A 27133-nucleotide genomic window follows, 5' to 3' on the forward strand; every position below is an offset into this window, starting at 1 on the left:
AAGACCACGTCTACTGTTGACCTTCCAGCTCGAAAACTGCACTGTGCCTCTGGGTAGACAGATTCTGCCAGCTTCTGCAGGCGGAACAAGATGACCCGAGCAAAGACCTTGCCGACAATGTTGAGGAGTGAGATGCCTTTGTAGTTGTTGCAGTCGCTTCTCTCTCCCTTGTTCTTGTAGAGGGGAATGATGGTGGCATCGCTCATGTCCTGTGGTACAGCTCCTTCTTGCCACCACTGGCAGAGGACTTCATACAAAGGAAGCAGTAACGTAGTCTTGCAATGCTTGATCAGGTCAGGGGGAATCCCATCGCTGCCTGGGGCCTTGCCTGGGGCCTTGCCTGGGGCCTTGCCTGGGGCCCTGCCTGGGGCCTTGCCTGGGCCCAGGCTGTCAATGGCCTTGCTGAGCTCTTCTACCGTCAGCTCTGCATCTAACTCATCCATGGTCGTCAGGCACTCAAAGGGCTGAGGGGGACACAGTGTTCTCTCTCAAGTAGACGTCGGAGTAGTGTTCCACCCATTTCTCCATCTGCTGGCATTCGCCTGTGATTACTTCCCCAGTGGAGGATTTGAGGGGGGCTGTCTTGCTCTGGACTGGTCCTAGTGCCGTCTTAATGCCGTCATACATTCCCCTGATGTTCCCTGTTATGGCAGCCGACTGGATGTCCTGACTAAGCTGTGTCCAGTACTCAACGGTGCAACGCCTGGCAGTCTGCTGAACCTTGCTCCTGGCAGCCCTGAGGATCTGCAGGTTCTTCTCGTTAGCTGACCGCTTGTACTTGGCTAGGGTGGCGGGCTTGGCTTCGATGACGGGAGTCACCTCGGTCGACTGGTCCTCAAACCAGTCGTGCGTCTTCGAGGCCTTCTTCCCAAAGCTAGGCAAGGCTGCATGGTGTCCCGCAGAATTTCCCACTTCTCTGTTGCAGAGTCTCCAGGACACGAGGTGCCAAGTTCTCTCTCACAAGCCTCTGCAAACTGTTGCACGAGGTCTGGACGGGGCATCTTGCTGACATCGATGCGGAGGTTCCCCTGTATCTTGGTGTGGTAAAACCTCTTTGGTTGCAGCCTGATCTTGCAACACAGCAAGGAGTGGCCTGTGTCACAGTTCACACTGTGGTAGGAGCGTGTGTGAAGAACGTTCTTGATGGTGGCACATCTGATTAGGATCAGATCCAGTTGATGCCAATGCTTTGAGCGTGGGTGTCTCCAGGAAACCTTGTGCTGGGGATTTGTCTGGAAGCACGAGTTGTCGATGCACAGGTCATGGTAAGTGCACAGCTCAAGCAGTCGCTGTCCGTTCTCATCCATTTTCCCCACACCAAACTGCCCAAGGCAGGAATTCCACGATTCGCAGTCTGCGCCCACTCTGTCATTGAAGTCGCCCAGGAGAACAAGTTCTTTCTTGCTGGGGATGCATCTGATGATGGATGCGTGGTTCTTGTCCTTTGTGTCTGATGTGGAGAACAGTGTTGGGGCAAACACGCTAACAAGAGTGACTGGGCCTGCGGTGGTGTTGAAGCAGGGAGTCAGGAGTTGCTCCGAGCCATTACTGCCTGGTTCCACTGTGTTCTGCAGGCTGTTCCTTACTGCGAAGCCTACTCTGTGCTCTCTGGGCATGTCAGAGTCCTTCCCCTGCCAGTAGAACGTGTACTCCTTCTCCTTCAGTGTGCCCAAGTCTGCCAGCCTTGTTTCCTGAAGGGTGACTATGTCTATGTTGAGTCTCTTGAGCTCGTCGTTTATGGCAGCTGTTTTTCTGCAATCGCTGATGTCCTGTAGGTTTTCAGAGGCCGGTCATCATTCTCCAGACACTCCAAGTTCTCCGTTTTTATCGGAAGTGGCGGCGCTGTTGAACGGCTGCGGCTCGCCTGCATCCGTCTGTCTTTACTTTTTTTTTGTTTTTTTGTCTTGTTTTAGTTAAATTTTTGCTTAATAGGTTGTGTTATTGTGTGGGGGGTGGCTGAAACATGGTTTTCTGTCTCTCCCTTCGGGGGAATGCGACTCTTCTGTCGTATCCCCCCCTTCTCTGCCTCCGTCGACCGACCGCGAGGCTCCAGAGGCAGTGCCAGCCATGACTCACCAACGCGAGGCTGGTCGAATTCGGAGCTGTGGCGGCGTTCGGGCGCTCCATTGGCAGCGGCACGATTCGGGGCTGAGACGGCGCTCCGGTGAGGGAGGCCCGGTGCGGGGCTCAGACAGCGCTCCGGTGAATGCGACCCAGCTCGGGGCTGAGACGGCGCTCTGGTGAGGGCGGCCCGGCACGGGGCTGAGACGGTGCTCCGGTGGCAGCGGCATGGCTCGGGGCTGAGACGGCGCTCCGGTGAAGGCGGCCCGGCACGGGGCTGAGACGGTGCTCCGGTGGCAGCGGCATGACTCGGGGCTGAGACGGCGCTCCGGTGAAGGCGGCCCGGCGCGGGGCTGAGACGGTGCTCCGGTGGCTGAGTAGGCGTTCCGGCAGCGGCGACATAAATCCGGGGCTCGGCCGCGGGCCAGTGGACGACATCATCGGGAGCTCGCAGGTCACAGGCTGGTGCCTGTTTTCCGGAGCTCCCACGGCAACAGCTGCGTCCACTGGACAGGAGGGCGGCAGCTTCGACCACCCCGGGCCGCGGAGCTTGAACCGGCCCGTTCGCGGAGCGCGGTTGAGCCGCGGGACTGACTACCATCTCCCGGTGGGGTAACAACATCGCCTCAGCGCAGAGGGAGAATGAGGAGGGAAGAGACAGTAACCTTAAGACTTTTGCCTCCATCACAGTGAGGAGGTGCCTGGTGAACTCACATTGGTGGATGTTAATTTGTGTTTATTGTGTGTTTTGTTGTTTATTATTACATGTATGGCTGCAGGCAACGACATTTCGTTCAGACCGAAAGGTCTGAATGACAAATAAAGGATCTAATCTAATCTAATCCAATTTTAGAGCTGGTCTCTTTTGATGTGTTTTTGTTGGTAGGTGCGAAGGTTGCAATTTGCTGTTCGGATGGTTCCTAATCCCCGTGCACCCAGTGAGGATAGCAGACCGTGGCGGGACAGCACCTTATTGGCGGGGGGCAGCCCAACTTGAGGCAGGCGGTAGCTGTCCAGTGAGATCTGAAAATCCCTCCCACCATCGGGAGCAACCTCTGGCTCCTCACTTACGCCAATCTAGCGATGACATATAACCGGTAACTCCCCGTGTTGTGCCGACGCCACAGGGGAAGCTGGAGTGTCCTCTCCAGGTTGTAGGTGTAGGTTTGCAGGTGATGTGTAGTCGGATGCAAGCCTGGGCGATGTCATATGGAGGACAGCACGTTCCCCAATCCCAAAGTGCTTCAGAGACAATAAAGCAGTTTCTGAAACGTAGTCATCACTGAAATTGGTGCAGAGCAAAAATAGCCAATTTGTTGACATTAAGCTGCTCAGGTTGCAATGTGAGAATGATCAAACATATATTTCAATTTAGAGATGCTGGATGATGCCATGACAGTAGAGTTAGTTCAGAAACAAGGTACTGCAGATGCTGGTTTATACCAAAGATAGACGCAAAGTGCTAGCGTAACAGCGGGTCAGCAGCATCTCTGGAGAAAAGGGACTCAAATAGAGAAAGCTAGTAGACAGAGTGTGAGGCAGGAGGCAGAGAAGGGAAGCACTCGGACCCAAAATCTAGGGGAGAAAGAAGAAAAATAAAATAAACAGAGAATAAGAGGCGGTGGGTTTCTTAAATGTGCATATTTTAATGCTAGGAGCATTGTAAGAAAGGTGGATGAGCTTAGATTCTGGATTGACACCTGGAAGTATGATGTTGTGGCGATCAGTGAAACATGGTTGCAGGAGGGCTGTGATTGGAAACTAAATATTCCAGGATTTCGTTGCTTCAGGTGTGATAGAAATGGAGGGGCAAGAAGTGGAGGTGTTGCATTGCTTATCAGGGAAGATATTACAGCAGTGCTTTGGCAGGATAGATTGGAGGGCTCATCTAGGGAGGCTATTTGGGTGGAACTGAGAAGTGGGAAAGGTGTAGCAACACTTATAGGGGTGTATTATAGACCGCCAAACGGGGAACGAGAATTGGAAGAGCAAATATGTAAGGAGATAGCAGATATTAGTAGTAAGCACAAGGTAGTGATTGTGGGAGATTTCAATTTTCCACACATAGACTGGGAAACACATTCTGTAAATGGGCTGGATGGTTTGGAGTTTGTAAAATGTGTGCAGGATAGTTTTTTGCAGCAATACATAGAGGTGCCTACTAGAGAAGGGGCAGTGCTGGACCTCCTGTTAGGAAATGAGACAGGTCAGGTGGCGGAGGTATGCATTGGGGAGCACTTCGGGTCCAGTGATCACAATACCATTAGTTTCAATATAATTATGGAGAGGGTCAGAACTGGACCTAGGGTTGAGATTTTTGATTGGAGAAAGGCTAACTTTGATGAGATGCAAAAGGATTTAAAAGGAGTGAATTGGGACATTTTGTTTTATGGGAAGGATGTAGAAGAGAAATGGAGGACATTTAAAGGGGAAATTTTAAAGTACAGAATCTTTATGTCCCTGTTCGGTTGAAAGGAAATAGTAAAAATTGAAAGAGCCATGGTTTTCAAGGGAAATTGGACACTTGGTTCGGAAAAAGAGAGAGATCTACAATAATTATAGGCAGCATGGAGTGAATGAGGTGCTTGAGGAGTATAAAGAATGTAAAAAGAATCTTAAGAAATAAACTAGAAAAGCTAAAAGAAGATATGAGGTCGCTTTGGCAAGTAAGGTGAAAGTAAATCCAAAGGGTTTCTACAGCTTTATTAATAGCAAAAGGATAACGAGGGATAAAATTGGTCCATTAGAGAGACAGAGTGGACAGCTATCTGCAGAGCCAAAAGAGATGGGGGAGATATTGAACAATTTATTTTCTTCGGTATTCACCAAGGAGAAGGATATTGAATTATGTGAGGTAAGGGAAACAAGTAGAGTAGCTGTGGATACCATGAGATTCAAAGAAAAAGTACTGACACTTTTGAAAGATTTAAAAGTGGATAAGTCTCCAGGTCCAGACAGGATATTCCCTAGGACATTGAGGGAAGTTCGTGTAGAAATAGCAGGGGCTATGACAGAAATATTTCAAATGTCATTAGAAACGGGAATAGTGCCCGAGGATTGGCGTACTGCGCATGTTGTTCCATTGTTTAAAAAGGGTTCTAAGAGTAAACCTAGCAATTATAGACCTATTAGTTTGACTTCAGTGGTGGGCAAATTAATGGAAAAGATACTTAGAGATAATATATATAAGCATCTGGATAAACAGGGTCTGATTAGGAACAGTCAACATGGATTTGTGCCTGGAAGGTCATGTTTGACTAATCTTCTTGAATTTTTTGAAGAGGTTACTTGGGAAATTGATGAGGGTAAAGCAGTGGATGTTGTCTATATGGACTTTAGTAAAGCCTTTGACAAGGTTCCTCGTGGAAGGTTGGTTAAGAAGGTTCAATTGTTGGGTATTAATGCAGGAGTAGCAAGATGGATTCAACAGTGGCTGAATGGAAGATGCCAGAGAGTAATGGTGGATGGTTGTTTGTCAGGTTGGAGGCAGGTGACTAGTGGGGTGCCTCGGGAATCTGTGTTGGGTCCACTGTTGTTTGTCATGTACATCAATGATCTGGATGAAGGAGTTGTAAATTGGATTAGTAAGTATGCAGATGATACTAAGGTAGGTGGTGTTGTGGATGAAGAATGGGCTGAAAGATGGCAGATAGAGTTTAATGCTGATAAGTGTGAGGTGCTACATCTTGGCAGGCCAAATCAAAATAGGACGTACATGGTAAATGGTAGCGAATTGAGGAATGCAGTTGAACAGAGGGATCTAGGAATAACTGTGCATAGTTCCCTGAAGGTGGAATCTCATGTAGCTAGGGTGGTAAAGAAAGCTTTTGGAATGCTAGCCTTTATAAATCAGAGCATTGAGTATAGAAGTTGGGATGTAATGTTAAAATTGTACAAGGCATTGGTGAGACCAATTCTGGAGTATGGTGTACATATTTACAGAGGAGATTTACTAGAATGTTGCCTGGGATTCAGCAAGTAAGTTACAGAGAAAGGATGAATAAGTTAGGTCTTTATTCTTTGGAGCGCAGAGGTTAAGGGGGGACTTGATAGAGGTCTTTAAAATGATGAGAGGGATAGACAGAGTTGGTCTGTTTCCGTGTTGTAATTGTTATATGGTTATATGGTTATATGGGATGGGAGACGTTTCAGGCCGGGTCTGAAGAAGGGTCCCAACCCGAAATATCATCCATCCTTTTGCTCCAGAGATGCTGCCTTACCCAATGAGTTATGCCAGCACTTTGTGTCTATCTTTAGTATGGTTCATTCCCCTGCTTTTCTTCAGAATAGTGTGGGATTTTTTTAAGCACACAAGAATCCGGACAATCCCTTCAATAAAAGCACCAAATTGGTAAATCCATTGATACCAAGTGGCATCCCTGCAAACACATTTGCTGGTACTAATGCTAAGATCTAATAATATCCAGTCTTTCCATTGGTTTATGTTGTTGGCTAACAGCCCCCTTCCTATCTCTCCCTCAGCCCTCGGGCTCCTCCTCCTCCTTTTTCCTTTCTTCTCCCCTCCCCCCCCCACTCCCATCAGTCTGACGAAGGGCTTCGGCCTGAAACGTTGCCTATTTCCTTTGCTCCATAGATGCTGCTGCACCCGCTGAGTTTCTCCAGCATTTTTGTGTACCTTCGATTTTCCAGCATCTGCAGTTCCTTCTTAAACAGCCTCCAGATAGTGACAGCTCCTCCCGTACTGCACATTGTGTCAGCATAGATTGTTGTGCTATTTTCTGAGGCCGGATTTAAACCTACAACCTTGCTGACTTGACAGTGAAAGTTCCACCATCGAAAGCATTGACATGATCATTAGGGCCATTCACAAACTTCAGGGTCATGTGCAAAACACAAATGCACTAAATTACCCCACCCACATCAATGATTTTGCTTCTCTGGTTCTCCAAATGAAATCATCAATGCTGAGTAGAAACCTTTCCCTGGCTAGATTCGTACGATAAATAAACCATGAGAAGATCATAAGTAAAATAATGAATTCTTGCCATGTGGGCTTAATACCAAGTCTCCTCACAAAGTTCCTCACAACATTTCAATCATGATTATATAGCTATGGATCTTTCCTGTGATGCTAAATAAATCATATGGACCAAAGGGTACTCAGGATACTATTAGATTTGAGCATGAGTACTAATCAAAGTTTGCACAGATGCCACATGGTATGACTGAATCTACAAATTGATGAGCGATAAGTTAAATGATGCAAAGCTTTGACAAGACTCATTTTAAAATAGGAAATAAAAAACGAAGTATAAATATATTTTAAGGTAAATATTTTTTCAATAAATATGAATTAAATGCAATGGAAACCAGAGCACTGAGTGGTACAAATGATGTATTTACAAATTACAGTATTTGCACAGTGAAACATTCTGTACTAAAAATCATTAAAAGCACATCTTACAAAGTGAAGCCTGAATATTTATGATGTAAAGAAAAATGCATAATGTTGAATATTTAAAGACTGGAATTTCCATTTTGCTCTCAGTTTAAGACAAATGACACCAGCAAAATGTAATTTTTGAGTTCTGCTACTTCCAGTTTCCAATTATTGATGATCTCCAGTGTCCCATGCATGGAATCTGAATAAATCCCCCTTCAAAATGTATAGTATCTTGTATACAAATGAAATGTCCAGAAATCTTCTAAAAACACAGAAACCAATTTCTAATAAAAGTAATTATTTTAAATTTACAGATTAATGTGGATCAATGTAGAGATTTTAATATACTTCTATCAAATCCTTGGAAAATGCTTAGTTTAAACACCATTCACTTAGGGTGATATTGCCCCCTATGTTTCCCATAAGTTCAGACCTGTGTTGAGATATCATGTCATTATTCCATTATTCTATGCTGTTCCATTATTCTATGCTGTTCCATGATTCTATGTTCACTGTTCCATTATTCTATGTTCGCTCTTCTGGGTGAGATGCTAACTGCATTTTGTTGGCTCTGTACTGTACACTGCACAATGACAATAAATAAAGATTGAATCTGAATCTTGTCGTGGTCATTATGGACATAGAATGTGATGCTTTATCAAACCATCAGCGAAATCCGATAATTGTTTGTTATAACTACAAATGACATTTTGGAATTATTGTTTTGAAGTACACAGCTCCCTATCTCAATTATCTTCACTGCAAGTTTAGACCTACCTAAATGCTTTCCCCCTCTCTTAACTCTTAACTACTACTGCTGCTGCTTGAGGATGATCATCAGCAGAGAAGAAAAGATAAAGGGATCCAATAACGAGCTGAATGCATACACACTGTAGAAAGTGATTGTAGAACCACGAGAAACTACAGTTCAGAGGAGTCATTCAAAGGAGTCAAATAGTCCTTCACATACATCCTGGTCCACAAATACAAAATTACCCAAATCAAACGCAGTGCAAACTCAATAAATGCATTCTGTCTAACTATGTGGCCAAGATAACCTTGTTATGTTGCTTGGATTAGCAGCATCTAGAATGTAAAGAGCCCGGTTCTTATTTTGAATCTTTGCAAATGTGAAACCACATTTTAAATTTATTTATTTTTAAATCTTTTTAATTTATAACCCAATGATAGAGAGGCTTTTCTCACAGGATGTGCTGACATACAAGTTGTTACACGACTATTGTCATCACTGGCAGAAATAATCCTTCTCCTATATGTACACATAATACTAACTGCACGGCATTCTAACTAGAACACTTAAAATAGTTATATAATTGGAAATGGTATATTTTGCAGAGTGGTAAAGAAACCCAAACTGCTCTAAGATATCAGAACTGATACGATATAATAGCAAGGGTACATCTAATGGCAGCTATAATATTTTTCTAATTTCACATGATTTTATTCAGAGCAATATCGACAAGAATTGTAGTCGAGGTTATAATTGATTTGATTTTATCCGATTATTGTGAAACAGCAGGCATATTATGGTTAGTTTCTGTCGTGTACAAAAGTCAAATTGGTCCAAGTTGGGAGGTCATGTTGCAGTTGTATAAGACATTCGGGAGTTGAGTATTGTGTTCACGTCTGGGCACCATGTTATAGGAAATATGTTGTCAAGCTGGAAAGGGTACAGAGAAGATTTACGAAGATGTTACAGAGAAACAGAGACATAGAAAATAGGTGCAGGAGGAGGCCATTCGGCCCTTCGAGTCAGCACCGCCATTCATTGCGATCATGGCTGATCGTCTCCAATCAAGACCATGCCTGCCTTCTCCCCATATCTCCATATCCCTTGATTCCACTAGCCCCTAGAGCTCTATCTAATTCACGAGATTGATCCCTGGGATGGCGGGACTGTTATATGAGGAAAGATTGAAAAGACCAGGCTTGTATTCACTGGAGTTTAGAAGGATGAGGGGGTATTTTATATAAATGCATAAAATTATAAAAGGACTGGACAAGCTAGATGCAGGAAAAATGGTCCCAATGTTGGGTGAGTCCAGACTCACCAGTTACCTCGGTGACTGCCAATCACCACCCCCCCCCCCCCCCCCCCCCCCCTCCGGACACTTATTATTTTTTTTATTCAAATCGTTTGCTATGTCGCTCTTCAAGGGAGATGCTAAATGCATTTAGTTGTCTCTGTACTGTACACTGACAATGACAATTAAAATTGAATCTGAATCTGAATCTGAATCTGAATCTGAATCTGAGTCCAGAACCAGCTGCCACACTTAGAATAAAAGGGAGGCCATTTAAGACTGAGGTGAGAAAACACTTTTTCACCCAGAGAGTTGTGAATTTGTGGAATTCCCTGCTGCAGAGGGCAGTGGAGGCCAAATCACTGGATGGATTTAAGAGAAAATCTGCTGTTTGGATGCAATAGCTGTGCTTCATCCATTTTGTTTAACATGTACAATATAAAGTTTATCCCCTAATGCCATGAATAATGATGGGTCTCCAGCTTTTATTTCATTCATTGGTTTCAGCAACTTAAAGGCCTGTCCCACCTGGCGATTTTTTCGGCGACTGCCGGCATCATTGACTAACGTATCAGATCACCGAAAACGTCGCGGCGTGATGTGGCATGACGTGGCGGTGATGCAACGTGATGACGTATTGACACGCGGTGTTTTTTCACGTGTCGCAACATTTTTCTGTCGCCGCTGGTATTTGAAATGTTCAAAATCGTTTGCCGATCCTGATATCACGCTGGCAGTCGCCGATTACTGGCCCTTTACTAGTACTTTTTGATCAAAAACGTTCCTATCAACATGGCACTTTAGGGTAAAAAGACACCAGCCCTAGAAATGAATATTTTAGAAGGGTGACTTTAAAAGCAGAGAGAAGGCAGGAACGGGGTACTGATTGGGGATGATCAGCCATGATCACATTGAATGGCGGTGCTGGCTCGAAGGGCCGAATGGCCTACTCCTGCACCTACTATCTATTGTCTATTGACTAATGGTCTCAGTTTCAATGGGGCTACCTACTGAAAGGTAGAAAGGGTGAGACTGTGTGCATTCATCCTATCTATTTCCCTCATGATTTTATATACTTCTGTAAGATCAACACTCAGTTATTCCTCAGATGTAAGATTATTCCTTGGTGCACTCCAAGGAATAAAGTCCTAGCATGCCCAACCTCTACCTACAGCTCAGGGCCTCAAACTGGCAACATCCTCATCCAAATTATTGATATAGATGACAAAGCAGTGGGCTAAGTCCAAAACACAACCTTCCACTGCCAACCTCTACTTAGGATATTATTTTTTGGTCTGGATTACAGTTATTGCATTCAAAAGATACTTTAGATTGATTTTGTTCCTGAAAGCTGGGGGTGGGTGTCTCTATAATAAGCATTAGGTCAATAATTTTTTTTTTTAAATAGACATAATACATACTTTTAAATGTAACCCTTTAAAATCTCTCCTGATTCAAGTAACTCTCCTGAGTCTCTCCAGACTCAGGAACAGCTTATTTCCCAGAGCTATAGCTGCTCTGAACCGGCCCTGCTGAGTGTCCCCCACCCCCACGGACAGTCTCCCTCGGATGGTCACGTTGCACAGACACATCTGCACTTTAGTCTGTTTTGACTATTTTACTGTTGTAATGTTTTTTGTACAAACCATATTCTCGGGGTATCTAAACCTAAATTTTAGTAGTTACTTAAGTTATGATGTCGGATGGAAGCTGCATACCCAAATCTCGTTGCACTTATGTGCAATGACAATTAAAAAAAAAATAAGAGATAAGAGATAATGATAAAATACTGTGGAAAATATCTACTCTGCTATGTACTAACATTTACTGTTTTATTTTCCTGGATTGTGATAAAATAATCACCATGGCTGGTGAACTACTACAAATAACATATATTGTATTTTCCAACTGATAGCAACCAAGAAACATCCCCCCCCCCCCCCCCCTCCCCCCCATCTCAATCCACCACCATCCTGTTTTTTGCCATTTGAACCAGTATTTTATACTTTTGCTTTGAAAATGCTGCTTCCAAAATACAGATACAAATGTTGTTTATCTATTACAGATCAATCCTGTTTACTTCTCATGTAATACCTCTACTCGTTACATTAAATTAGATCTAGATTATTATTTAGATTAAACCGAGCAGTCATTTGAATTCTGATGTACTATGGTTCTCAACAAACCTATCTTCTAAAAACCTCTCAGTTTAGCAGAAACATGGTGGTTCATGGAATAGTGAAATTGCAATAAGCATGTTCGGTATTCCAACTGCACATGCCCATTCATAGGTCACTGGAGCAAAACATTCTGGGCAGCTGAGCTGCTGCGTGTATACAGACCTGTGTTTCATCCGTAGTCAGGATCAAACCGGTTCTCCGGCTCTGCAAGCGCTGTTGAATTGCTACGGGAGTTAGCAACACCAGTTCTCCCTTCTCCACTGGTCCATGCAGAAATCTCAGCAGTGACAATCTAATGAAGCAGGATCCGGTTCCCCTCAGCCTGGGTGTATGGGGTCCATTCCCACTCGAGCTGCCCTCCCAGGTTATACAGGGTTATTATACATAGGTGAACCATGCACCCCTCTGCTGCATAACCCCAGGAGGCAGATTTGCAAGCGGAGTCCCTCTCCCGAGTGTCCCATTCCTGTCCGGGGGCGGCCAGAGATGTCCGAGATGACCCTAGACAGACGGGACACTGGCCCGGAGCTGTGGCGGCCCCAGGCTTACAGCCAGCATGAAGAAGAAGGCGCTAACCCCAGCTCAACTCTGTTCCAACTTCTGAGGAACCCGTTCCCCGATGGGCCGGGGACCGTCAGCTGCACCTCTCACCTCATCCAGCGGCTGTTGGTTAACCCCCGTCGGTGTCGGCAAAAACTGAGCACCAGTCACTAACGGGGATACACACAAAATGCTGCAGTAACTCAGCGGGTCAGGCAACATCTCTGGAGAAGGGTCTCGGCCCGAAACGTCACCTAGTCCTTATCTCCAAAGATGCTGCCTGTCCCGCTGAGTTACTCCAGGATTTTGTGTCTATCTCCATTGGTGACTGATGCTCGGCTTTCGCCGGCACCAAGGGGTTAACTGACAGCCACCAGGCTGCCGATACTCCGGGCGGTGTCCAGTCAGTCTGAGGTCACCCTGGACATCTTCAGCCGTCCCCGGACAGGGATGGGACACTCGGGAGGGGACTGGGATGGTCCAGTAGCAACTCAACAGCGCTTGCAGCGCCGGAGACCCGGGTTCGATCCTGACTATGGATGAAACGCAGCTCAGTTGCCGAGAATGTCTCTCCGCCAGTCCAGTCTCTGCCCCTGTATCCCACTCGCATCTGCACCCTCTTTCTCGCTGTTACACCCAGCTCTCCCGCTATCTGGCACCCCTGTCCCTCTGATTAAATATATTTTTACACATAAATTATGAATAAAAGTAAGAAAATGTTTCAAACACAAGTAATACTTTCTTATTCCAGTAGCAAACACATTAAGGATTAAATGAAAATCATAAATTTATAAGAAAAATAATTAAAATAATAAGTTTCAGCGCTTTGTTTGCATTTTCTTTATCACAAATTACCTTTGACAAATCCCATGATTCCTTGCGCTTTTCAGAATACCAAACTCGCTTATTGAGAATGGACAACTTTCAATGTGCACGTATTATTATTGCCATGACCAATTTTGTTACAATTTACTATGGCAATCAAAAACTGACGTGGTCTATCATTACAGAATATAGAAGTGCGCAGAGGATCTGGGAAAAATAAAAATGGACAACTTCAAATATACAGGTATTATTATTGTTCTAACAAATTTGGATACAATTTACATAGAAATCATTATTATTACAAAATCCTGCAAGTTATTGATGCACTGAGCATTCTCACTCTGGTAACTGCTGGAGCGATGATGAATCAAATCACACATGCCAATAATTTGAGTTTTTCTTTCGACCATAAGTAAACATTGATGATAGTGAAGCAGGGTCAAATTGTTCTAATTGGTTAATTAATTCATAGAGGTTTTGAATTTACTGCCTGAAAGGGTGGTAGACACAAAAGCTCTCACCATTTTCAAAATATATTTGGACGGGCCTTAACCGAAATCCAGGAAATGAAATTAACCTAACATCCACTTTTGGTCAGCATGGAGTGTTGAGCCAAATCACCTATTTCTGTGTGATATTATTCTATGATTCAATAATTAGAAGCCAAAGGCCCTCCAGATGGCATCGCCACAGAGAGTTTGAGGATGGATAGACTGGATAGACTTGGTTTATACTCTCTAGAATTTAGGAGATTGAGGGGGGATCTTATAGAAACTTACAAAATTCTTAAGGGGTTGGGTTGGACAGGCTAGATGCAGGAAGATTGCTCCCGATGTTGGGGAAGTCCAGGACAAGGGGTCACAGCTTAAGGATAAGGGGAAATCCTTTAAAACCGAGATGAGAAGAACTTTTTTCACACAGAGAGTGGTGAATCTCTGGAACTCTCTGCCACAGAGGGTAGTCGAGGCCAGTTCATTGGCTATATTTAAGAGGGAGTTAGATGTGGCCCTTGTGGCTAAGGGGATCAGAGGGTATGGAGAGAAGGCAGGTACGGGATACTGAGTTGGATGATCAGCCATGATCATATTGAATGGCGGTGCAGGCTCGAAGGGCCGAATGGCCTACTCCTGCACCTAATTTCTATGTTTCTATGTTTCTATGCATCATCACAGCCAATTGCTTCCTCAGATACCTGTTTTACACAAACCCCCTGGTAGCATGAAGAAATCCAGTTCAAATGTTAATGGGCTAACATCACACGCCATTGGGAAAATTTTCCACTGATGAATACCATTGTTTGGAATTTCAATTGTACAAACAAGTAAATTCATGCTGGCCAAGATATGTCTTCATGTTAATAGTGGTGCAGCTGGAAAACCTGCTGTCACTACTCCAGCATCACACATTTAATCCTGGCCTGAGGTGCTATTTGTGTGAGATTTACACATTCTCCCTGTGACTGCATGGGCTTCCCCCGGGTAATCCAGTTTCCTCTTGTGTCCCAAAGACATGCATGGTGCTTGGTAAATTGCCCCTACTATATAGATGATTGCTATAATTCTGGGGAAATTTATGAGAATTATGGAGAATAGATTGCTCTGAACTGGGGTATAATTGATAAGCTGAAATGGTCTTCAAAAGATCATGTAAGATTAATTGTACTTTAACAAAATATACAAGACAGAATATTTCTTTGTGATGTAATTGTCTGTCCCTTCTATGATGTAATCATAGAAGGGACAGATGTTTAGGGGTAACATGAGGGGGAACTTCTTTACTCAGAGAGTGGTAGCTGTGTGGAATGAGCTTCCAGTGGAAGTGGTGGAGGCTGGTTCGATGTTATAATTTAAAAATAAATTGGATAGGTATATGGATTAGCAATGTTACAAAATTTTGAGATTTTAAAAATCAAGTCTGCAATTTATCCCATCAGATAAAGCATAACAATAAGTTTAATTTGACACCAAATTCACTTTCATATCTCAAGTATTAAAAAAGTTATGGCCATTTTCATACTCGGAAATTAGCATCTTGTTCCCTATTGATTTTCAATGGACATTACAAAAAAGCTGTGATCTTGGATAGTCAACAGGCCATTTCTTAAGGAAAGATTAACATTTTTAAATAGCCTAAGTGTCCAAAGATTATTCACAAATAATTCACAATATAACATGATTTTTATATCTAATTTACATTAATTTATAGGCCAAATGGAAGGAATTTAGTGTTCAATTGCTGTAAATAAATGCCCATTTAAATCGGCTTTCCAGTGGGTTTCTGTGAACGCGCTGGTTTAGAATGTTGACAGCGCGCTAGATTAGTGCCCTCAAATGCCGAGAAAAATACTGCGGGATATAAAAAGCCCAAAATAAACTATTCGCTATAGATAACTTTAATTACCGGGTTATATATATGCCCCATTTAATGTAAAAATAAGGTACATACCTTTAATTGTTTGCTCTATAAAACCGTGGGGCTGCGAGAGGTCGCGGAATAAAACAGTAATTTTAAGACTATTATAACTATATTATCGAGGCCTATAAAACTAATAATACCTTTTGCGACCGGGTCTTGCAGCGATTTTTCGTTAATGATTTACTAGGCTGAACATGTGCGATTAGTACAGCCTAGTAAAAATCGCGTTTTAAACCCGCCCCCTCCAAACAGCGCCAAAATCGCCGACATGGCTGAGGGCAGATTCCCAATGGCGATTCAGGTAGGTTTTGTAACATACCTATATGGATGGGAAAGGAATGGAGGGTTATGGTGTGAGTGCAGGTAGATGGGACTAGGGGAGAATAAGTGTCGGCACAGACTAGAAGGGCCAAGATGGCCTGTTTCCGTGCTGTAATTGTTATATGGTTATATGGAGCTGTGGTTTGACATTGCCTCATCGATTTTTCTCCAAGGGGTCCCCAACATACAGATAGGACAGTCGGCCCTTTGGTTTGGATGATGAGTTAAGCTGAGTCTTTATTGTCATATTCACAAGTACAGTGAGGTACAGTTATATTGAAAATCTTGCTTAACGAGGTATCGTGATTATCTTTGATCATTCTGTAAACAGAATCAGCTTTTATATTTCTGGGAAGCTTCATAAAGCTTCAAACAAGCGAAAAAGCTTTTAGAATACAAAATACTACTTCAGAGACATAGAAACATAGAAACATAGAAATTAGGTGCAGGAGTAGGCCATTCGGCCCTTCGAGCCTGCACCGCCATTCAATATGATCATGGCTGATCATCCAACTCAGTATCCCGTACCTGCCTTCTCTCCATACCCTCTGATCCCCTTAGCCACAAGGGCCACATCTAACTCCCTCTTAAATATAGCCAATGAACTGGCCTCAACTACCCTCTGCGGCAGAGAATTCCAGAGATTCACCACTCTCTGTGTGAAAAAAGTTCTTCTCATCTCGGTTTTAAAGGATTTCCCCCTTATCCTTAAGCTGTGACCCCTTGTCCTGGACTTCCCCAACATCGGGAGCAATCTTCCTGCATCTAGCATAGAAGAGTACAGCACAGGAACAGGCCCTTCAGCCCACAATGCCCTTGATGCCATGTTAAATTAAGGAAAGGTAAACACTGGTAAAATAAAATCAATTCCAGGAATTCCTTTGCAGCAGTAGAAATCACCATTCATGGAAATTGTACTCTTCAAAACTGGTCAACTTCGACTAATAGATTCAGCTAACAGTATTTCCCAGCTTGTATTTCTCATTATTTAAAAACTTCTGCACACAAAAATAGAACTATTTTCATTTCATTACATATTGTAAGAAAATTATATTTTTGACACGGATAGGTGATGTTTCAAGTCGGGACCCTTCTTCATGTTAATTGCAATTACTATTAGTCTGAAGAATGGTCCCGACCTGTAACATTGCCTTTCCATCTCTTCCAAAGATGCAGCCTAACACGCTGAGTTACTCCAGCATTTTGGGTCTTTTTTTGTAAATCACCATCTGCAGTTCCTTATAAGTAATAGACAATAGACAATAGACAATAGGTGCAGGACTAGGCCATTTGGCCCTTTGGGCCAGCACCGCAATTCACTGTGATCATGGCTGATCAGTACCCTGTTCCTGCCTTCTCCCCATATCCCCTGACTCCACTGTCTTTAAGAGTATCTTATGGACCTGTTCCACATAGGCGATTTCTCAGGCAACTGCCAGCGACTGTCAAGTTGTGGCAGGCCGCTGAAAAACCGGCAACTGGAACGGCGACTGCAACAGCGACTGTCAGAGTGGAACGCACACACACACATACACACATGGCTTTCTTCGCCAGCCAGTTAGCAGGCAGGGGGCAGGGCAAGCAGGTGGAGCTTGTCTGAGTGAAATTCACACAGTGCAAAGCTAATGTGATACAGACACACACCACGATGAACAGGAAGGTTGGCGCTGTAATTAAGACGGTGTAAGCACAGTGTACGGGAAGGGTCACTTAAGTCCTTTACAAGAGGGGGGGGAGAGGTGGGGAGAAGGCAGTGACGGGGTGGGGAGAAGGAGTGGATACAAGTTTAAAGAAGCCCGAGATACACGGCGGTGAAGCTCAGCGGACATTAACATTACCGGCCGGTTTTCCTTGGTTCTGAAAACGACTGCTTATGTTTTTTTTCCCCAATGAGCCAATTAAATTCGCCGGTCAGGACCAGCGACAACCTATAAGAACACATGGCAACCCACGACAGCCTGGCGACCCACTACCACTCCGCCAACGGCACCAGACTTCTCGTTACTCTCCATGGCGGCTTCATTCTGGTCGCGGGAACTACTCACGACCATGAAGGTGACTCCCCGGCAACCACCTGCGAACATGTGACAACCATGTGGCGACTGCATAGTCTCCTGTACTCGCCTAAAAAGTCGCCCGTGGGACAGACCCATAACTCTCTCTTGAAACCATCCAGAGAATTGGCCTCCAGAGAAATCCGCAGATTCACAACTCTTTGGGTGAAATAGTTTTTTCTCATCTCCGTTCTAAATGGTCTACCCCCCTATTGTTAAACTGTCTGGACTCCCCCAACATCGGAAACATGTTTCCTGCATCTAGCATGTCCAATCCCTTAATAATCTTATATATTTCAATAAGATCCCCTCATCCTTCTAAATTCGAGTGTATACAAACCCATTCGCTCCATTCTATCAACATATGACAGTCCCGCCTTCCTTGTGAACCTACGCTGCATTCCCTCAATAGCAAGAATTTCCTTCCTCAAATATGGAGACCAAAACTGCACACAATACTCCAGGTGTGGTCTCACTAGGGCCCTGTACAACTGCAGGACCTCTGACCCTATACTCAACTCCTCTTGTTATGAAGGCCAACATGCCATTCGCTTTCTTCACTGCCTGCTGTACCTGCATGCTTACTTTCAGTGACTGATGAACAAAGACACCCAGGTCTCGTTGTACTTCCCCTTTTCCTAACTTGACGCCATTCAGATAATAATAATGCATCTGCCCACTCACCCAACATGTCCAAGTCACCTTGCATCTTCATAGCATCCTCCTCACAGTTCATATTGTCACTCAGCTTTGTTTCGTCTACAAATTTGCTAATATTAACCATATAACAATTACAGAACGGAAACAGGCCATCTCGACCCTTCTAGTCCGTGCCGAACACATAATCTCCCCTAGTCCCATATACCTGCGCTCAGACCATAACCCTCCATTCCCTTCCCATCCATATAACTATCCAATTTATTTTTAAATTATAAAAACGAACCTGCCTCCACCACCTTCACTGGAAGCTCATTCCACACAGCTACCACTCTCTGAGTAAAGAAGTTCCCCCTCATGTTACCCCTAAACTTCAGTCCCTTAATTCTCAAGTCATGTCCCCTTGTTTGAAACTTCCCTACTCTCAGTAGGAAAAGCTAAAAATATTACTTTTAATCCCTTCATCTAAATCATTAATGTATATTATAAATAGCTGAGGTCCCAGCACCGAGTCTTGTGGTACCCCACTAGTCACTGCCTGCCATTCAGAAAGGGACCCGTTAATCCCTACTCTATGTTTTCTGTCTGCCAACCAATATCCAAGTTATGGATTTGTTTAACTGTGAATATGCAAGGGATTGGCTCCACTTTAATCAAATGATATCTCATGCGGTTATTCATTGGAATTGTCTGTAATTGGTGTAATAATGTGATATTAATTTTGTCCATGTTTGTTGTGAAATGTCTCAATGAACTCTTCTGCTGGATCTGCAATTTAAAATATAGCATTGCTATTAAGTATATACAAAAATAATATGTATTTACACTGAATGGTGTTGTGATTTACCGAATGATTTACAAAGGACTGATCCCCATTATGTTCCAATCGAAGTAAAGGACACTATTCCTCATGGGACACCACCTCTTTAATTGTTTCACCTCTTGATTTGTTTTGCACCTATAATTTAAGACTATTTTTCATGATTAGTAATAATATTAAAGCTATTTCTCTTTCCACTTTAGTTAATAAAATTACAGGAAACACCGACATCATTAAACATGAATTACTACTGAGCAATGAACCAAAATGTGAGATCTAATCACCATTCAAATCAAATAACCTCAGATGTATACATATATATCAAAAGCGGAGGAAGGAACTGCAAATGCTGGTTTAAACCGAACATAGACACAAAATGCTGGAGTGACTCAGCGGGATATTCAGCATCTCTGAAGCGAAGGAATGGGTGACATTTTGGGACTCAACTCGAAACGTCCTCCATTCCTTCTCTCCAGAGATGCTGCCTGTACCATTGAGTTAATCCAGCAGTTTGTTTATGCCAAACGGTTTATCATAGATTTTCTTACTTCATCTGCATCCCTCACCAAAAACAATCAATGGCAATGGGTTTAAACATTCTACTCAAGTGGCTAGTCCAGCACAAGAACAGGCCCTTAGGCCCACAATATCTGCAGCGAGCATGATGCCAGCACCATCTCTTATCTACCTGCATGTGATCCCTCCATACCCTGCATATCCATACGCCTATCCAAATGTCTCTTAAACAGGGCTGCCAACTCTCACGCTTTGAGCGTGAGAATTACTCATTTGGACAAATTCTCACGCTCTCACGCTGATCACAAATTTCTCACGCTCTGTCGTGAGAAATTATGTGATCAATGAAAATTTCAAAACTCATATAAGCTGCGTGGGCCGCGGGTGTTGGAGAGCTGGGGCTGAAGCAGCGGCGGGTACAGATGCCGGGAGCGGGGCTGGCGAGTCGCTCGCTGCAGCTCCGGCCATGGAGCAGCTTCAGTGCAAGAGTCCCGGGCCGTCGGAGGCATCGGAAGCTTTGCGCCACTGCCGTGAGAGTCTCTGTGCCGAAGGGACAGAGATGGTCAAAGGGAGGGGGGGAGAGAGGGGAAGGAGACAGTGAGATGGGGGGGGGGAGAGGAGCGAGAGGGGGAGAGAATGGGGAGAGAGAGGAGGGAGAGGGAGAGGGAGGGCGGGAGAGGGGGAGAGAGAGAGAGAGGTAGGGGAGTGAGAGGAGAAGGGAGGGGAAGAGAGAGAGGAGAGAGAGGGGGGGGGAAGAAAGAGAGGGAGTGAGAGGGAGGGAGAGAGGGTAGGAGAGAAGGGGAGAGGGAGGGGGGGAGAGAGCTAATAAAGAGAGAGAGGGGGAAGACGGATAGAGGGGGAAGAGGGAGAGAGGGGGAAGTGGGAGAGAGGAGGGAAGAGAGAAACGGGGAGAGGGGGAAGATGGAGAGAGGGGGAAGAGAGAAACGGGGAAAGAGAGAGAGGGAGGGGGGCAAAGGGAGAGGTTAATTAGCTTTTGTAAATTGCCACTTGTGTGTAGGGACTTGATGAGAAAGTGGGATGACAAAAAACTAGTGCCTACAGGTGATTGAAGGTCAGCGTTGGCTCGATGGGCCGAAGGGTTGCTTTCATGCTGTATCTCTAAACTAAACTAAACATGCCTTTAGAACAGGGGCTCCCAACCTTTTTTGCCCCGTTTACCCCCTGGCAACTTTTTGAAAGTAAATTTACCCCACCCTGTTTTGTTCAGTTAATTTGAGTTTACACTTCTCCCATAAAAAAGCAACCGACAAAGGGGAAATTTAAAAATACTGTTTATAACAAATTCAGAATCAACAAATGTATCCCCTGGGTAGGCAAAATTTACCCCCTAGTTGTGGGTCTGCAGATGGCTGTAGGGGCCGATCCGCGATCCACACACCTTGGTGCAACATGGGCAGTGGAGACTGGCGGTGGTTGGTAGTCGTCGAGCCCCCTTCTCTGTCTCCTTACGGTGCTGTCGCTTTGTCTCTGCAACACGGCGTAGCTCTATTTCACTAAGTGCAGCTCCTCCCTGCACGGATTTCCTCCAGCAGTGCCTGTCCAGTGCAATGTGCTCCCAGTTGCTCGATGTGATGTGGAATTTCTTCAGACTGTTCTTGATGTTGTCCTTGAAGCGTTTCTTTGGCCTGCCGGGGGCTCGCCGATCTTCCTTCAGTTGAGAGTACAGGATTTGTTTAGGGAGATGTGTGTTGGACATGCGGATGACATGGCCAGTCCATCGATGTTGGTGCTGCATTATTGTGGTGGTGATGCTGGTCATGTTGGCTTCCTCCAAAACGCTGATGTTGGTGCGTTTGTCCTCCCAGCTGATGCTCAGAATCTTCCGTAAGGATCTTTGATGGTATTGTTCCAGGGCTCTCAGGTGCCTGCTGTAGGTGGTCCATGACTCGGCTCCATGCAACAGGGTGGAGAGGACAACGGCTCTGTAGACCAGCAGTTTTGTTTGAGCCTTTAGGTCTCGGACTTCAAAGACTCTTTCCCTGAGTCTGGCGTAGGCTCCATTGGGACAACTGGAAGTGGGAGAACTAACAATGGGCCTCTCCATGTTTCCCAGCTCACAAATGGAAACCTCGGAGATCAGTGGATCTTCAGTGTTTCTAGGAAGATGGCTGCGCCCAACAACTGGTGACGCAATAACAACATGCACATTTAGGGCAGCACAGTGGCGCAGCAGTAGCATTGCTGCCTCACAGCGCCAGAGGCCCAGGTTCGATCCTGACTACGGGCGCTGTCTGTACAGAATTTGTACATTCTCCCTGTGACCTGCGTGGGTTTTCTCCAGGTGCACCCATTTCCTCCCACACTCCAAAGACGTACAGGTTTGCAGGCTAATTGGCTTTGGTTAAACAAGTCTTCGGTATTCCGACTGCGCATGCCCAGGTCATAGGTCATTCGCTATAAACATTCTCGGCAGCTGTGGTGCTGCGTGGTGTGCAGGTCTGCGTTTCTTCCGTGGTTAGGGTCGGCCCAGGGTCTCCGGTGCTCCGGGCGCTGTTGAGTTGCTGCTGAGCCGAGCACACGAGCGTCCCGGGAGTCCCGAGCACCAGCCATCAATGGGGACACACGCAAAACGCTGCAGCAACTCAGTGGGACAGGCAGCATCCCCGGAGAAAATGAATGGATGACATTTCGGGTGGAAACCCTTCTCCAGAGATGTTGCCTAGCCCGCCAAGCCACTGCAGCACCGCTAATGACCGGCGCTCAGCCCCTGCCGGCACAGTGGGGGCCAACCGACAGCCACTGAACAAGGCGAGAGGCGTAGCCGACGGTCCCCTTCAGGCCCCCCAGGAGCCGGAGCAGAGCTGAGCCGGGACCAGCCCCCTCCATACCGGCTGCAAGTCCAGTGGCAGTTCGGCAGAGCATGCTTCGCTGGGGACCCGGGTTCGATCCTGGCTGCGGATGAGGTGCGGGATTATGTGCATGCAGCTGCCGAGAATGTCTCTCCGTCAGTCCAGTCTCCCCAACCCTGTCTCCCACTTGCATTTGCCCCCTCTCTCTCACTGTTACACCCCGCTCTCCCGCTACCTTGTACCCCCGTTCCTCAGATTAAATATCTTTTTACACATAACTCATGAATAATGATAAGAATTTATACACAGTTTATACAGTCAGCGCTTCTATTCACTTTTTCTTTCTGGTGAGTGATCTTTGAAAAATCCCACGATTTGTCAAAGACCTGTTTCCATATAGCTATGCTTCTAAGGTTCATTGATATCCATTTTCCGCTCATTGTAAATTGTCCATAGTATGAAGCACAGTGCTGGTGGACAGGGTGATCACTGGTTGGCGCAGTCTCAGTGGGCTGCTTCCACCGAAGATAGACACAAAATGCTGGAGCAACTTCAGTATTCACCAAGGAGAAGGATATTGAATTATGTGAGGTAAGGGAAACAAGTAGAGTAGCTATGGAAACTATGAGATTCAAAAAAGAGGAAGTACTGACACTTTTGAAAAATATGACAGTGGATAAGTCTCCAGGTCCTGAGAGGATATTCCCTAGGACATTGAGGGAAGTTAGTGTAGAAATAGCCGGGGCTATGACAGAAATATTTATATTGTCATTAGAAACAGGAATAGTGCCAGAGGATTGGCGTACTGCGCATATTGTTCCATTGTTTAAAACGGGTTCTAAGAGTAAATCTATCAATTATAGACCTGTTAGTTTGACGTCAGTGGTGGGCAAATTACTTAGAGATAATATATATAAGCATCTGGATAAACAGGGTCTGATTAGGAACAGTCAACATGGATTTGTGCCTGGAAGGTCATGTTTGACTAATCTTCTTGAATTTTTGGAAGAGGTTACTAGGGAAATTGATGAGGGTAAAGCAGTAGATGTTGTCTATATGGACTTTAGTAAGGCCTTTGACAAGGTTCCTCATGGAAGGTTGGTTAAGAAGGTTCAATTGTTGGGTATTAATGGAGGAGTAGCAAGATGGATTCAACAGTGGCTGAATGGGAGATGCCAGAGAGTAATGGTGGATGGCTGTTTGTCAGGTTGGAGGCCGGTGACTAGTGGGGTGCCACAGGGATCTGTGTTGGGTCGACTGTTGTTTGTCATGTACATCAATGATCTGGATGATGGTGTGGTAAATTGGATTAGTAAGTATGCAGATGATACTAAGATAGGTGGTGTTGTGGATAATGAAGTAGATTTTCAAAGTTTACAGAGAGATTTAGGCCATTTGGAAGAGTGGGCTGAAAGAGGGCAGATGGAGTTTAATGCTGATAAGTGTGAGGTGCTACATCTTGGCAGGACAAAACAAAATAGGACGTACATGGTAAATGGTAGTGAGTTGAGGGATGCAGTTGAACAGAGGGATCTAGGAATAACTGTGCACAGTTCCCTGAAGGTGGAATCTCAAGGAGATAGGGTGGTAAAGAAAGCTTTTGGTGTGCCGGCCTTTATAAATCAGAGCATTGAGTATAGAAGTTGGGATGTAATGTTAACATTGTAAAAGGCATTGGTGAGGCCAATTCTGGAGTATGGTGTACAATTTTGGTCGCCTAATTATAGGAAGGATGTCAACAAAATAGAGAAAGTACAGAGGAGATTTACTAGAATGTTGCCTGGGTTTCAACAACTAAGTTATAGAGAAAGGTTGAACAAGTTAGGTCTTTATTCTTTGGAGCGCAGAAGGTTAAGGGGTGGGAACTTGATAGAGGTCTTTAAAATGATGAGAGGGATAGACAGAGTTGACGTGGATAATCTTTTCCCATTGAGAGTAGGGAAGATTCAAACAAGAGGACATGACATGAGAATTAAGGGACAGAAGTTTAGGGGTAACATGAGGGGGAACTTCTTTACTCAGAGAGTGATAGCTGTGTGGAATGAGCTTCCAGTGGAAGTGGTGGAGGCAGGTTCGATGTTATCATTTAAAAATAAATTGGATAGGTATATGGACGGGAAAGGAATGGAGGGTTATGGTCTGAGTGCAGGTATATGGGACTAGGGGAGAATAAGTGTTCGGCACGGACTAGAAGGGCCGAGTTGGCCTGTTTCCGTGCTGTTATTGTTATTTGGTTATTATATGGTTAACTCAGCGGGACAGGTAGCATCTCTGGATGGAAGGAATGGGTGATGTTTCGGGTTGAGATCCTTCTCCAGAGCCTGTTTCCATGTTGTGTCTCTAAAGTGTAATGTAAAGTCGAAAATCCTTTACCGTAAAAAGTAATAGTCACGCTGACAGTGAAATATTGCTACACAATGTGCCATTCTTATCCTGACAGTGCTGATTTATATCCCCGATATCACACGTGGCCTCACACATGCAGCAGCAGCAGCTGGTGCTGAACGTGGCAGAGAAGCCGGGTATTTCTGATAGTGTTCCATTGCAAGACACACAGATGCTATGTAGCAGATCAGATACACTTCAGTGAGAGGAGCCAAGCTCTCATATGGTGACTCATGCTTCACAAATGAGCAACAGCAGATGGTGATGGCAGGGACGGATTTGTACAGCTCGTATCAGACGGAGCAGCCCAATCCACTGCTCAGCAGGACGGCATTACTATTGTCTTGGAGACTGTCAATGAATAGGAGAATCGCTAGGCTTCATAGGCTTCAGAGCAAATATGAAGCACTATCCAAACTCACAGCGAGCTCCTCACTACGGGAGAAAAAATAAAGCAGTCGACTTCAACCATCACTTGTTGTTATCTCGAGACACTGTGAGAAGGTGCACTTAAGAACATAAAATGAAACAGGAGGAGGGCAATAGATTCCTTATACCTGCGTCACCATTCAGTAAAGTTAAGAGTTATTTTTTGCCTCGACCACTTTGCTGCACTAATATCCCATACCCTTTGGTGACTTTAATATCGAAAATGTTGTTATTCCCTGTGCTTAATGCACTAAGCCATTGTAGTCATTCAGGGTAAAGAATGCCTTCCAATCCTGAATGAACGATCACTTATTTTGAGTGACTTGTTTTCAGACACACCTTCAAGGGAAACATCAATTCTGTATCTGCACTTTCAATTTACTGAAGAATTTTACATGCTTTGCCTCACATAGGTCCAGTTTGCTTAATTTTACCTGATGCTACAAATACATAGTTTGCCTCGTAGAAACAATGAAATGCAGTTGCTGGTTAATACACAAAAGCACACAAAGTGCAGGAGTAACTAAGAATGTCCGACACCATCTATGCACAACATGGACAGATGAATTTTTGGGTCGAGACCCTTCTCCAGATTGATTGTAGGGGATGGTGTGGGTAGAGAAGAAAGCTGGAAACGTTAGTCTGCCTTCCTTACTTCTTGTTATATGCATATGTTAATATTGAGTTATTTATGAGCAGGGATGCGAGCTAGAGAGCATAGGTTTAAGGTGAGCAAAGAAACATTTAAGAGGGACCCACGAGGCAACATACATGAGGCGGCCCACACAGAGCCTGCTGCGTTCATGGAACGAGCTGCCAGCAAAAGTGGTAAAAGGCAAATACAATGATGACATTTTAAATTATTGAGTTGTTAAAATTATTCAATAATTAAAATTATTGGTTGCTGCCTTACCAGGTTAATTCCCGACTACGGGGTTGTTTGTACAGAGTATGTACGTTCTCCCTGTGACCATGTGGGGTTTCTCACTTTCCTCCCACATACTAAGGTTGTACAGGTTTATAGGTTAATTGGCTGCTGTGAATTATCCATAATGCAAAGGATAGAACGAGCGTATGGGTTATCAATGGTTGGCACGGACTCGGAGGCCAAAAGGTCTGTTTCTACACTATATCACTAAACTAAACTAAAAGATATTTAAATGGCTACAGAGATAGAAATGGTTTGGAGGGAAATGGATTAGGTACAGGCAAGCGGGACTAGTACGGTTAGGCAACTTGAATGGCATGAACGAGTAGGGCCAAAGCACCCGTTTCCATATTGCTATGTTTCTATGGCTCCAGACTGATTCCTGGGATGTCAGGACTTTCACATGAAGAAAGACTGGATAGACTCGGCTTGTACTCGCTAGAATTTAGAAGATTGAGGGGGGATCTTACAGAAATTAACAGAATTCTTAAGGGGTTGGAGTTGGACAGGCTAGATACAGGAGGATTATTCCCGGTTGGGGAAGTCCAGAACTCCAGGATAAGAGGGAAGTCTTTTAGGATTGAGATGAGAAAATCATTTTTTACACAGCGAGTGGTGAATCTGTGGAATTCTCTGCCACAGAAGGTAGTTGAGGCCAGTTCATTAGCTATATTTAAGAGGGAGTTAGATGTGGCCCTTGTGGCTAAAGGGATCAGGGGGTATGGAGAGAAGGCAGGGATGGG

The sequence above is a fragment of the Leucoraja erinacea genome, chromosome 3 (assembly GCF_028641065.1).
Source record: "Leucoraja erinacea ecotype New England chromosome 3, Leri_hhj_1, whole genome shotgun sequence".
Lineage (NCBI taxonomy): Eukaryota > Metazoa > Chordata > Chondrichthyes > Rajiformes > Rajidae > Leucoraja > Leucoraja erinaceus.